General features: G+C 45.9%; 1 protein-coding gene across 1 annotated transcript in view; it reads left to right on the top strand.

The window, feature by feature from the left end:
• Positions 1-14,735, top strand: part of LOC144103231 (salivary peroxidase/catechol oxidase-like) — a 473,398-nt gene that overhangs the window by 322,346 nt on the left and 136,317 nt on the right. The window lies entirely within an intron of this gene.

Raw genomic sequence — 14,735 nt, 5'->3', positions numbered from 1 at the left:
TGAGTTTACATTAAGGGGCCCTAGGCTTTGAACTGCAGCAGGCGAAACTGCGAATATGGAAGTGGAGGTGTTACTGGCCTACCATTGTACAACATGAACTTTTTCAAATGATGGGACGTCACATGGACACAGGGCATTAATGCCACTTTCTTTTCTCGGTTACGTTGGCTTTCTGCACTGTCAACATTCAGCTTTTTAACATCCATTTTGCTACTGATGCAAAAATATCAAGACACTAGCAAATGCAGGAAACCCTCTTCATATTCTTACATCAGTAGCACAAGGGATGCTAAAAAAAGCTGAAAGTTAGCAGTGCAGTCAGAAAATGTAACCGAGAAAGGAATGTGGCATTAATACCCTCTGTCCATGTGATGTCCTATAATCTGAAAAAAAAAATACGAGAGACAGCTGAAGTTGACGTTGTGACGTTGTGTTTTCGACTCATGTGCGATTGAGTGGCTTGTGCGCATACATAAACTTCAATGAAAAAAGTTTCAAAGCTATACTAAGTACAAGTAAAACTACCAGAGAAAGTACTCACAAAGTTAACAAGGAAGGAAAGACCTCGGGGTGCTTGCCAACGTTTTCGGTCATTCCAGCTCCTATAGGTGGCGCGGCGGCAGTGCGACATGGCGGACGAGGCGGTGATTGCGCAGATGCCTTAGCGTGCGTCTGTATAGAAGCAAAGAAGCTGCTGGACGTTGTGGCAGCTTTGGTGTAATTTTTAGTCTATAGTTAAGCAGCAGTGAATGATTCTTGGTTATTAATAAGATCATATGCTTGAGTTTGGCTGCATTAGAGGCTCGAAATAAATTTTTACTGATATGAGCATGGAATCGCCAGTTCGCAAGTGCCGCGCGCGCAAAAACCCCGTCGGTGTTGAAATTCGCGAACTCAGCATGGTGAAGTGCGACGAACACTTTAAACTGTAATTTTTTGCGCGTTCACTTTCTTGTTCTTTCGGCACTCACCCGAAAGGAGAAATAAACTACTTTATTGACCCAGACAGTCTGGTGCTATATTTCGTGCCTACACGGGTGCGGCCTTTACCCGCGTAAATACGGTATGTGTATTTAGTGCGCGCTTCTCTTATAAGGACGCAATTGAAAAAAAAAATCAGCAATTGGTAACACTGGCCATGGTCCGCAGCGTAATACACTTACTAATTAAAACAGTGATCAAAATCAACTTTTTTAATGTCGGTTGCATCAAACAAGCCAGCAACATCAAAATCCTCGAGCCTAAAATTTCGATGCTTGATTGACTGCTTGTTTAGGTGAAGAGAAAAGCTTTACCAGTGGTCTACATTTTCTCATGGAGAAATTCTGTTCGATGGTCCTGAACGTGGGCGCAGCTTTACGGCAGATTTAATTGTGTCCGACTATAGTCCGTCTGCAGCGTACTTTGGTCACATATGCGGTAACAGAAGAGGCAATGTAGCTTTTGTTTGAAGCGGCAACCAGGGGGTCATTCGAGCTTTATAATAGACGAAATTAGAGCTCAAAATGTGTTTTTGACTAGCGGGCGAAAACGCTGTGATCGAGTGAGCAGACGACAGCTGCCAAGAAGCGTTTGCAATTATTCATCCACTGCGCGCATTACATCCGAAGAATGAAGGTACAATTGTGAACTTCTTGCCATTCATATCGCTCTTTAGCAATCACGTCGTGGCCAGAAAGCCGTGTTTAATCTAAACCAGAATGGACTGGAGCGTGATGAAAAATCTGTTTGCCGCATACGTCCGCCTTAAAAGTATAACCAATATCCTTCATATTAGCGAAGTGTTTGAGCGCCGCACTGCTTTCATGCAGCTGTAATAGGCTACGTTGGTAGCATGAACAAAACTCCGAATAGGAATGAATTGACGACACGGTGACGTGGCGTAAACAGAGTACGTCGCTGATTAAAAGACGAGTTATTGGGCTGAAACTCGTCACCAACCTGCTGAATTAACTTCTTTTTAAACTCTCTGCGTGTTGGCAGAACCAACATGTTTGCTGTTTGGAATGTCCGCACATTGTAGAATAACAATATGCTCATTTTCGACGCGTATCTTAGGCTCAAACCACTGCGATTGTACGCGCCGCGCAGAGCGATCACCTGCTCACCGCTTCAAGGAAGAGGCCGCGTGGCGCTGCCTCTGTCGCTGGTACGACCGATTAGATAACTGAACTTGTCTTCATCGAGGCAAAGCGTTCATCATATGTTTGAATAGCGCAGAGAAACAAACACAGAAAGACAAGAAGACAGAAAGAGCAGGAAAGCCTGCCTCCAAGGAGGAAGGCCTGGTGAGGGAGAGGAGGGTTATAAGTGGGTGTGGCTTTAGGTGGGGAGGGTGAAGCTTGTTCAGGAATGATGGCTAATAAATATGACTGACCACCTAAAACTGCGAAAAGAAAAAGGTCAGCTCAGCAGATAGGAATCCAGGGGTGTGGAGCGTGGAGAGATACCGGGTGTGGGCTTGAAAGGCTGTTTGTCCAGCTGCTACAGGTGGCATGGTATGACTGCTGTGTTGACCTGAAAAGCTCAGATAAGGGTATAGACAGCATGGGCGGACAAAATACCTTTACTTTATTTATGGGCGTTTAACGTCCCAAAGCGACTCAGGCTATGAGGGACGCCGTAGTGAAGGCCTCCGGAAATTTCGACCACCTGGGGTTCTTTAACGTGCACTGACATCGCACAATACACGGGCCTCCAGAATTTCGCCTTCATCGAAATTCGACCGCCGCGGCCGGGATCGAACCCGCATCTTTCGGGACAGCAGTCGAGCGCCATAAGCACTCAGCCACCGCGGCGGCGGACAAAATAACAGGGAAAAATATAATGAAGGAAAAGGAGAAAAAAGAGAAAACAGAGAAAGTATGAAAGAAAAGGCGAGGGGTTGGAAAGGATAGTTGAGAGTTCGACGGAAACCCGTCTGGCGACAGAAATTCAGCATGTGAAGAAGCAGACACACGCCAAAGTCATACAAGAAAAAACATAAAAGCAGTGCTTTGCTCAACACAGGATGAAAAGCAGATGTGCTGCTCCTCATGTAGGAAAAACGTTACATATGGAGCGGATGTGTATCTCAGGTAGATTGCCCATGTCCTGTTAACCGCTTGGCTTATGATTTGCTTGTGAAGGGATTCCTTGAGCAGGTGAGTAGGTAAATATTTTTCTTTCTCAAGTATGCGCCGGGCATCCCCGTCAATCAAGTGGCCTTTGTTCAGCTGGTGTTCAGCGAGAGCGTTAGAAGTCCCTTTTTCGTTCCTGACGTCACGCTGGTGTTCTTTAAAACGTCTGTTGAAGTCCCCTGTTCGCCTATATAGGCTGCACGGCATCCTTAATAAGGGATTTTGTAAAGGACCGCAGGGTAGCTTGTCTTTTCAAGCAGGTCCTTCACTCGTGCCAGATTGTTTCTGAGCTTGCTGGATGGGACATGGGACTCTTGGATATCGTAGTCAGCCAATATCAGGAATAACGGAGGCCTCAATTTAATTTCAATATTGGCGCTCCCATATAAGCTGTCCACATGACCTGTGCTGTTGGAGAACCTGTACGCAACGTCGTCCCAAGCATACAAAGCAAGGTCACTCACGGTCCATTGGAGCTCTCTCTCAGCTTGCAAAAATCAATATTCGCACTATCGCACCCGCAAACCAAGCAGCATTTACCAGGCTGCAGAAGAACAAACATATCGTGTTCTTGCCTGCTGACAAGGGTAACCCGCAAGAGTGGCAGATCGGGCTAGTTGGTATTTTTCCATAATGCGATACAGCGCGAATAAATATCCCCTTTCCGCACAGCGCTGTGGTGCCTTGTCTCGCTTCGTCCCCATCTTTATTCGCGCTGTATCGCATTAAGGGTAACCCCACTGTCGTTTTAGACCACACCGACTATGTGAGAAAATGGACGTATCCTCGAAGATACGACATACGCCAAGCTGGCCCGAGACCATACAAAGAAAATCGAAACCGAGCTGCAAAAGCTTGTTGCTGACGTTTTGAAGTTCGTCATCCTCGACAATGGCTACCTTTACAATCGCCTACTTTGTCAGAACGGCTCGGCGCCAGCTATATGCGGGGTGCCCGAGCTGCACGAAAAGAACGTACTTCCTTCCTGATTTTTAATAATATAGCAAGAGCGTGAACCAAACTGCTGGTCAGCGCCTTATAACGGCGATAAGCGTGCTACACCACGAGAGTTCGCGCATGCGCACGAAGAGAAAGCATCGTCTGCTACGCTGTTCCCACCACAATGACACGCGCCCTGCCGCAGTATAAGGAAAAAAAAATTCAATTTGAATGAGAAACAAAAGGAAGTAAATACAGCAGCACATGGAAACCATTGCCTGGAATGGGCACCTTCTGTTGCCGCTTTATCGCGTTCCCTTCACGCAGAGGACTACTCACATCGTAAGGTTTGCATCCAAGATATAAAGTGGTTCCTGGGGGCTTCTGTATTCGTTTCCTTTTATTTTCGTTATCTTAACTCTGCTTCACCAGCGCGGCCTTCCGTATAGGCAAAAAAAGAGGAAAAGCACGTTTCAGGGTCACATCTTAGACATGCACATGTGCTGTGCTGCCCGGCGGTTTTTTGCGAACATATATTTCGGCAGGGCATGTGTCCTCGTGATTGGAACAGCGTAGCAGACGACGCTCTCCATTCGTGCGCGAGCGCGAACTATCGTTGTGTAGCACGCTTATCGCCGTTATAAGGCGCTGACCAGCAGTTTGGTCACACTCGCGCTATATTATTAAAAATCAGGAAGGCTTTTCCAGTTCGCCCGATCCTTGACTTCACACGGTCACCACTGAACAAGTTTTAGGGATACCTTTTCCGGGTACTTGCGCCTTTCGAAGGAAACACGCCAAAGCACCGCCTAAGACTCGGAACACTTTACTGGCATACTGGAGACTAACTTTTGGCGGCGATCACATTATGGTGTCATTCGACGTGAGGTCCATGTTTATATGCTTGCCGGTGAACTTCGCAGTCCAATGTTGCAGAAATGCCCGGAACAACGACATATCTTTGCCGGAACGTACGCCCATAGAAACACACGACCTGTGCCGGCTCCTGAAATTCTGTCTGTCAAACACATACTTTGTGTTCAACGGTACGGTATACAAGCAGGTCTTCGGAATAGCAATGGGCGCCTCCAGTTCCGTATTCTCTTACAACCGGGTCCTAGAAAAGAGCGAGAGTCGTGCGCTTGGGTTGTTCGACCAGCCACTAAGGCGTTTCCTGCGGTACGTTTACGACTGCTTCTGCGTCATCCGACGACAGGATACGGAGAAGTTTCTACGGCACCACCTCCACTCGTTTCAAGAAAGCGTACAATTCACAATGGAAGAATAGAACAATGGGCGCCTCCCTTTCCTCGACGTCCTCATCGAGAGAACAGCGAACGGTATCCCGACGAGCGTGTAGCCCACCCACACAGGGATGTACCTGAATTATCTTTCTGCGCACCCAATAGGGCAGGAACGCTCAGTTTCCGCGGCGCTTTACAATCGGGCCTTCAAGATTTTTCAAGCCCATGCAAACGAACTCGTGAAGCCCGCCGCATAAGAAAGGAGCTGACAAAGAACGCATACCAGGGTCAAGTACTCCACTCACAAGAACGACACGCTGCAGCCCCTCCAGCCGAAGCAAGATCACCCAAAAAGAAAGAAAACGTGCAGCCATCCACTATGCCTCTGGTGGAAACGAGACATTACGCCGGATACTGGCTGACTACGAAATCCAAGTTGCCCATGCCCCATCCAGCAAGCTCAGAAACCATCTGGTACGAGTGAAGGACCTGCTTGAAAAGACAAGCTACCGTAGGGTAGTTTACAAAATCCCTTACAAAGGATGCGGTGCAGCCTATATAGGCGAACAGGGGACTTCAAGAGAAGTTTCAGAAAACACCAGCGTGACGCCAGGAACGAGAAAGTGACTTCAAAGGCTCTCACTGAACACCAGCAAAACGCGGACCACTTGACTGACTGGGACTCCGTGCGCATACTTGAGAAAGAAAAATCATTATGTACTCGCCTGCTCAAGGAATCTCTTCACATACAAATGACCAGCCAAGCGATTAACAGGACACGGGGCAATCTACTCGAGATATACATCCGCACGATACGTAACGTTTTTCCTATATAAGTAGCAGCCCATCTAGTTTCCATCCTGTTTTGAACAAGGCACCCGTAGTGGTACCGAAACGTCAATGCTTTCACATTTTTCTTATACGACTTTGGCGAGTGTTCGTTTCTTCACGAGTTGGGAAGGAATGCGGAAGACAAGTGTTTCTGAGAATTGATGGCAAGAGAAGCAGGGCACAAGGTAAAGATAAAATTTACAAAGAGAGAGCAAAAAAAAATTCTCATTCAGGTGGTAAAGGAGGGGTTTGGGGAGGAAGGGTAGAGCGAAAGAAACGATTGAGCGGCGGTACTGAGTGTGGTAAATGCTCTGACCATGCTCTGACCCACTTCACACCCTCCTCCCCCTCACCGGGCCTTCCTCCTCGGAAGGATGTCCCTTTCTAAACACCGCTAATGATGAACGCTTTGCCCAGGCAAAGCAAAGTCGCCTTTTGCTGAAACGTTGGCAAGCACCTTGAGCTTTTCCCCTCCCCTGTTCACTTTGTTAATACCAAGGACCATCTGACCAACCTCTCTCTAGCATGGACACCACAGAAAGTATGTGTCTTGCAAGGATACTCTTACTTACTTATTTCCTTTCTCCATGGTGGCTCATATATCAGCCAAACCGGTTGCTGTCTGACTGACAAACTAAGGGAGCAATACAACAATGTTAAGAATGCTGCCCATAACATTGCATTCACTGCCGTGATTGCTGTTGCTTTCGATAGCAGAAAAACGGCCGGTCTTTCGCTAATCACAAAATTCAGCTTACTAGAGACATAATTGCGGAATCAGAAATTATGAAGCTGGGTGTGAAATGTGTCAGCACACCGTCCGTTGCCTTCTCGATGAAAGAACTCCATAGTAGATGCGTGCTGGGATAGTTGGTCCACAGTAGATGGTACGGCATCGCGAATAAGATTAAGGAAGGAACGACAGAGACACAGCGAAAAGAACGCTGACTCAGAGAGAAAAATCGTTCACGATTCGTCACAAAATCGTTTCGTCGGCTGTGTTAAGGGCTGTGTTATATCGCTGTGTTATCTCGCTGTTATATCGCTGTGTTATCGGCTGTGTTATATCGCGTGCGGTTGTCTTGCGGACGCGAATACATTAGGCCGACAGGCAGATGCATTAATACCAGACTAAAAGAACACAACAGGAATGTAAAGGAAGGTAACCAGGGCCACCTTAGCTTGCACTGCCGAAAATGTGGAGAGGAATCTACGCACCGTCGCCCCAAGCCATGCGCACCTACGTTCAAAAGAGGCGGGATTGTTGCTCGACACAGGGATCAGTGTGTTATAGAGAAAATAGGCGGCTAAGCTCGTGCAGGAGAGGGTTGTGTCAGCATGCCATCACTTACACTGACGAGGAAAGAGCAAACGTTTTTAGTTGGCTGGTGATTAGGACCTCGGTGCTATCCCCTTGTGCCATTCATGCTGATGATTGATTTTTTTTACTTTCTTTGCCTTTCCTGCTGCGCTTAATAATTGTACATATGCGTGGCATGTTCAGCAGAATATAGCAGTTGGAAGTGAGCGCTCTTTTCACTTTGTCTCTGTCGTCGTCCTTTCCTTGATGTTATTCGCGCTGCCATATAATCTGCTCATGACAGAAAAGAACACAATGATCTGCTTTCTCCTAATCGCTGTACTGAAGAAATGGCTGCATGCTCTGAGTGTTATGGTTTGATCTACTTCAAGTGTTATCTGCTTTTCGTGCTATGGTGAAGTATATCTGGCGTTGGATCCGGAATAAACTTCTATTGTCACTTCAGTGGCGCGTTTATCCCTTCGTTTTCTCTTGGCCTCGTGCAATGGCACTGCTCCACTTGATACCGCGGCTAGGAGACGACTTGCGAGCCTGACTGCGAGAAATATACACGGGCAGCACAAGGAAAAAACAACACGTTGCTGCTTTCTCCGCCGCCGGGCGCACAGCTTAAACATTCTGTGAGTTTCCACGACACTCCTGAAGCGCCGACCAACCACGCACTGAGAGAAAAGGTCCAACTTTTATTTTGACGAAAAAAATGGATTGCATGAAGCTTCCAGCTTACGTCTTTTTTTTTTGGGGGGGGGGGGAGCAAAAGGCATTACTACTGCTGCAAAAATTGGATTCCAAAGTCAAAATTTTTCTTTTCTAGACTCGATGCGAACTCGTGAAATCAATACCGAAAAGGACTCTGCAACTGCTGTTTCGAAGTGAATGGAAGTGCTGCCTCGCGTCAGCAATCAACGCGCAAAAAACGTCGTCAGTTCACTGCGGATTCAAATGAATCTCGATTTTCAGCCTACTTGGAGCATAAAAGCTCGATTTTACCTCCGAGCATCCTCTCTTTAGTCTGAACACGGTCATTTATCTGCTGTTAAAAAGGCAGCGCAAGAAAACGGACGAGGAACATAGGAGAGGACACAAAAAGACGTTCACGAGCGCTGTATACTACCAGCGGTTTATTCTGGCTGTAGTAAAGGGGATATATATGAGAAGGGGATGGCGCGCATACGCGTAGAGAAGGCACAAAGACCATACATAAGTCAAGCGATCAAGTTAATAAAAAACTAATCTGAACGAGAACATTCAGCATATTATACGTGTAAAGACGTTTCACTGCCACAACGCACGGACAACTTTCTAATGCAATAAGACTCTATAGAGCAAACCGAGCCTTGTCATTACCGCTCTTGTGAAGAATCGTGATCTTCTCGAATCTTGCCCTACACGTGCTGTCACACGAAGCAAGGTGCCGCACGGGATTCGCACTAGTGTCCTTCTTTTTATGTTTTTGGCATGCTCCCGTAGTCGGTCTTTAATACAGTGGACATTTCAGCCAACGTATGAAGCTCGACATGTAAGGGCGATGCAGTGAAACACGGATATTGCGCATTTAACATAGGCGATCCCGTGTTTTGTAGCGAGAGCTACACTTGGCTACCAGTCGACCATTTCGCGGTGCATGGCAGAGGCCAGTATTTATTTTTATCAAAATGTTTAGTTAAAGTAAACTAAAATAAGTAATAAACGTCAAGCGCACATCTAAGCGTTACATTTCCTCACCCTTCAATCACGCGCCGTTTTAGCTTTTGTTCTTCAAGGAAGGGGGCCTTCATCAGAAATGAAATGAAGGTGTGGCGACTAACTCTGCGCACATTTGCGCGCAGCCTTTACCTTGTTATATTCCGTCCCAGCGTAACACGGGCACACGCTGGACCGCGTTCCTGATAGAACCCAGCGTCGCCGCTGCGTCACCCGAGGCCTGTGTCACCGACGGCGGCTACAAAAGCAGGCTGCCCGCCTGAGAAGGGCGCTAGTCTACCGTCCGCTACCGAGACGAGCGTAGCGTCGGTATGCTCGTCCGCTGACGTTGGCAATCGAACAAACCCTTGTTTCGTTTTTATGATGGGATTCGTCCTTCAGCCGAAATGACATCCCGCATCTGGCGGCCCGGACAACGGACAAGAACGCATCGCCATAGAGAAGCAAGACCAACAGCCTCAGGAAGTACGCCACGGCCAACTTATGCTTCCATGCAGCAGCATCCTGCCTGCTCCGCTAAGGACGTCAGAACCCCGGCAGACGGCATACCGCCCGCTGCCCCGCAGGCCGTCTTGCGTGTCGCTGTAAAACTTCCGACGTTTGGGGCCGACTCGCGCGAGGTATGGTTCGCCCAGTTTGAGGCCCAGTTCTCCCTCGCGTACATTACGCAAGACCGGACCGGCTACGATTATGTCGTCGCCCACCTCGATTCCGCTACGCCAACAAGGTGCGGGATATCCTTGCCAACCCGCCAACGGCTTTCCTCTATGAACACCTCAGACAGAACTCATCCGCCGCCTGTCACTCTCGGAAGACAAGAAGGTGCGACAACTACAGTCTGCAGAATTTGCCGACATGCCCAGCTTTCTGAGACATCTACTACTTGCGCCATCTACCGGCAGTGGCGGCGACAGGGAACGTAACTGAATGGGAAGGGGTACAAAAACAATCGTAAAACGTGAACAAAAGCACCTACAAAAATGCTTCGGGGATTTGTGTAATATACACTTAGCTGAGGAATGTGCCGAAGTTTCAGTCCTGTGCTATTAATACACGAGCTTCCCAGCGCGTTTGAATATTATACGATGCTGCCTACGGGAGGGGGCCAAAGTTTTGGCATTTTTCCAGACTTTGAAACTGTATAGCACCGTAACACGGATAGATATCGAAAATGCTTCCCGGTTTTAGGTACCCAAATATATGCTGTTTAAAATGGTGTGCAACGATCTGGCATAGCTTTGATCAAGAAGCTTCCTGAGGCCTTTTAATTGAAACCTGATATTGCCTAAAATATTAAAGATGGCGCCCTGTAGCGAGCTACGCTGCAGAAATGGGTCGGACTGCTGAAGTTGCGTCTATATCGACGCTTACCTTTCTATCGGGTGACTTTTGCCTTGCAGACAAGAACACATGTCAGAGCTCGAACCCAGTGTCTCGACCGGAGCTTTAAATAAAGAAGGTTGTTACGATGACCATGCATTAACGCAGCTACATAAAGTATTCGCGGCTGTTCATATCTGCTTGTCGTGGAGCAACTTTGCAAATTGTCGGCCCTTTGCTATTATCTAAAAAGTTTATTGGGGCGTGTGATCATGATAAAATAGGGTACGAGAGCTAGCTCGCCTGAATTTTAGATATTGTTGTTACTATTAAAGAGCGTAGCGGCATTCAAACGGCCGACATCAAAAAGTATTCGCGGGTATAAATGTTTAAGTTTATTCTTTTAATACTTATTTAAGAAAATTTGATATAGCTTTACTCAGAAACATTCTGAAGCTGTTCAGCTGTTGTCGGGCAGAACACAGAATTTGGAGTTAGAAGCAAATAGCGTCTAGATAGACGTTCAGGTTGTTACTGTCACGTTCACCTGTAATGCTTTCAAATTAGTGACTCTAGCATTGTCCGAATAAGGTGACTCGAGTTTGCACTTAGAGTTCTAACTTGGGTTCAGAACCTTTTGTTTTGGTCAACTGATTTTAATAAATGTGCTCGTTTCTATAGAAAATATATTAGTATGAATGTCTGAATGAAAACTTTCACGCATGATCACTATTCATACTTTTATTGCTGCAGCTATTGGCGACTTTCTTTTTGCTGTTCTTTCATTCTGACTTCTGTAATATGCATGCATGATGTATTGCCGGGATCCATCCTGTGTAACACAACTGAAAAAATAAAGCTTCGCTTTTGAGGTACGAAACTTCGCTTTTAAAGATACCGCAAGATACCGCCAACTTTTTTCCATTTTTGCAAACAAATTGGTGACTTTAATTTTGTCCACTTTTGTGCTACGAAAAAGCGCTTTTACATGGACGTCATCAAGGAAGCAGTTCATAACGGTATATATAAATGGTAAATATGGTGGCTGTCGCAATTTGCGACGCTGCCAGCCGCTACGCTGCTTCGTCGGCCGATTGTCATGATATCGCAGTTAATTCTCCCGCACCTCCCAGAGTGACATCGCAAGGGGCCGCCAAGTGCAAGAGGGCTAACCATGGATTAACAGGGTTAGTCGCGATGTGATATCAATCGTCTGAAGCGACTGTCTTGAGAGCCTCCTTTGAAGAACGTTTGCATCTCTCCTTTGAGGCTGGGCTGTAATCATTTTGAGCAATAAATTTTTCTATTTCACCAGTATAATAAATGAGTTGCGTTATCGCAAGCAGCTTGCTTTTAAGATTCATTCTCTTCAAAATGCAATGAAAACGTGTAAAAAATTGACCGCCAATAGCAAGGTCAAAGGATGTCAAGGGGTATAAATTAGAGGGGGAAGAAAAATAAAAAAACAACTAAGTGTCCTGCCCACGCCAGTACAAATACTACATTGATACTGTTAAAATAATGAAAACTAGAAGTGCCCCCCGTTAGGACGGCCAATAAAAATCAAGAGAAACACTCCCAAAAATACATTCAAAGAGAGAGAGAGAGGCGGGTGGGGGGGAGTGGCAAAGTCTTGCACAGGGTGCCGGGTGATGTAAGGCCGGCTCAGAACCCAGCCGCTATGCCCACATTTCAGCGTACGCGAAATGCAACAACGCTTCGGCTGTTTACCCCCGGGGGGTCGAATTAGTTCGAAGCGCTCCAGTGCGCTGTCCCTCATAGCCCGTAATGGAACGAATTTGTATTGTTTCATTGTAGCTTTTCCCAGTTCCCAGGTTACTCTGCCTGCAGCAGCTTTGATTTCTGTGGTCACGTGAAAAACTAATTATACTGCACTGAACAATACTATCGCTTACTTTGGAAGCAGCAGCGTTTGGTAAATCAAACCAAATACAGTTGTAATAGAGAGGTAGAGCGCAACAAAAATAACGAGACGCTAAAAAGGAATGTATACCAATAAAATAAGTCACGAATTGCATTCTATGTTACAAAGTTAATGGGAATATCAAATAGGCGGGGATGTCATTATAGCAGGGCGGGGATGTCATTATAGCACGTAGCGGAAAGCACAATGTCACAAATTACCGTGAATGAAGGGAAGCCTTCGTAACGATAACACTCATGTGAAGTGATCTGTTACGTTTACAGTAATATTCGAAGCACTGGAGGTTATATTTCTTTTCATCTTTGGGGAGGAAATCGAGCAAATGTAATAGGTCTATTTTCATGGCGTCGCTGTCAATAAACTTGCGCTTGCCACACTATCTGATAGCTGGTGCGGAAGGTGTTATAACTTCCCCCAAAAAGGCAAGGACAAGGGCTATAGTGCCGACATAAAATATTTTATTATACACTTTTTATACAACATTTGGAAACAAAATGTGTACAGTCAGAATCACATAGCGTCATTACCTTGTGTTCATGTTACATGTACAACCAGAACGATGCACTCCAAACGTAACGAATATGAATATAACTAAACACACTTCACAGCAACATGGCATACAAAAGAAGCAATACTTTGCAAAAAGAATAAAGAACAAGGCAAACTTTTAATCGGTTGCCATACAAAATGAGTCAGCAAAGAAGGACATACAAATGAACATAAATGATGGCATTGAATGTGCGTAGTACTGCTGTCGTCACTGTTCTCAAGCCTGTTTGTGCGCATTGTGCACTTGATGCCAGTATCATATGATCTACGCCCGATACGCCCAATCAGTTTTCTTAAATTCGCTGCAAATTTTTTCCCTGCTGCCCCGCAGAACTTAAAGGCATGTGTGCATGTTCATTTACAAAGCACCCCCCCCCCCCCGCCCCCCCCCCCCTAGGTACTTTTTCTAGCTGTACTGATTGCGTTATAAATCGGTTTTTCATCGTTTGTTTACATAAAAGAATTTTCTTACGCATAAGACAAGCTAAAAGATCATTTTAAAAGTGACAACGGCAATATTTACAAAACACACATATCACATTTATATTACACCAAAAAATTGCTCAGGGCATATATGGCAGGTAAACAGTCACATAATACAAATACACTATTTTTAGTACACACCGAACACCCCTTTAGGGGCAGGTTACATAAGGAATCAGGAGCAGTACTCTTCATCTTCAAGCAGTGATGCACTTTCTAAACTAGAGGTACAGCACAGCACTATAAATATAGGAGGAAGCACGCAAAAAAAAAGGCACATCTCACCACATAACTGTTATCTCCTCCTATGGCTACAATCATTGCTTTTCTCTTTCTTTCCTCACAAGGTTTCGAAGTTTTTTTATTGATTTGACTGTCGTCGACATTCCCATAGCCCGAAGCTCCGTGCGCAATTCTCCTGCATCCATGTCGTCCACATTTTGTAGAAAGTTTCCTTCGCTCACTTTTTCTTCTGCACAGCGTAGCCTCTTCGCCCGTGTCTCTTGAATAAGTCCCTGAAACCAATACTCTTGGTCCCGCGTTTTATATGCACGGCTTAGTCTGATATTCTCACTCACTTCAAGCCTTTTCGCCAGCTTGAGAGCGTCAGCGGCTGCATTCCACTTGTTAGACTTCCCATGGTGTAGATTCTTTAGCAAGTCGTTTTTTTTCTCTAACCCTTGGCTTGAAAACCAACCAAGGCACTTGAACCTTTCGTGCTTTGCGGAAGCGTGGTGCGCGAGATTATGAATGTACGGCGTAACTCTATCGCCACCATAGCCTTTGCAGCCTGGGGCTCCTAATTCTAAGAACGTGTGAAAGAATTCTGAGGTTTCTCTTTCTATGCTGCGACCTTCAACATCATTTTCCAGGTGGAACAAAATTTTCCGCATAACTTCCAAAGGAGCAAAGTTTTTTCTTCTGTTTGAGGGTGCAATTTCCTGGCCAGTTTTCCAGGCAAAGCCTTCAGCAGGCGCTCACAATCCCCCCGATACAGACGTTAATGTTTTTCCCTTGTTTTCTTCATTACATTCCCAGACGTGAAATTTAATCCCACAGTTATTTATGGCGTCAACGATGTCCTGAACGTGTATGGTCATACAACGTGGTTTGCGGACTTTTTCACGGTAATCTCTGTCTTGTGCTTCTGAAAGCAATCCATCTACAAGGCGATTAACTATTCTTAACTTCATGTGCAATACATCAGGAATTATTAAATCAGAGTCGAAGTTAAACAATGGCACGTTTTTCATCCCGTTCGCCTCTGCGCAGCAATCAGC

Source organism: Amblyomma americanum, chromosome 9 (assembly GCF_052857255.1).
Source record: "Amblyomma americanum isolate KBUSLIRL-KWMA chromosome 9, ASM5285725v1, whole genome shotgun sequence".
In the NCBI taxonomy this organism is placed as follows: Eukaryota; Metazoa; Arthropoda; class Arachnida; order Ixodida; family Ixodidae; genus Amblyomma; species Amblyomma americanum.
Note: the sequence above shows the minus strand (reverse complement) of the source record. Positions and strands in the feature narration are given on the sequence as shown.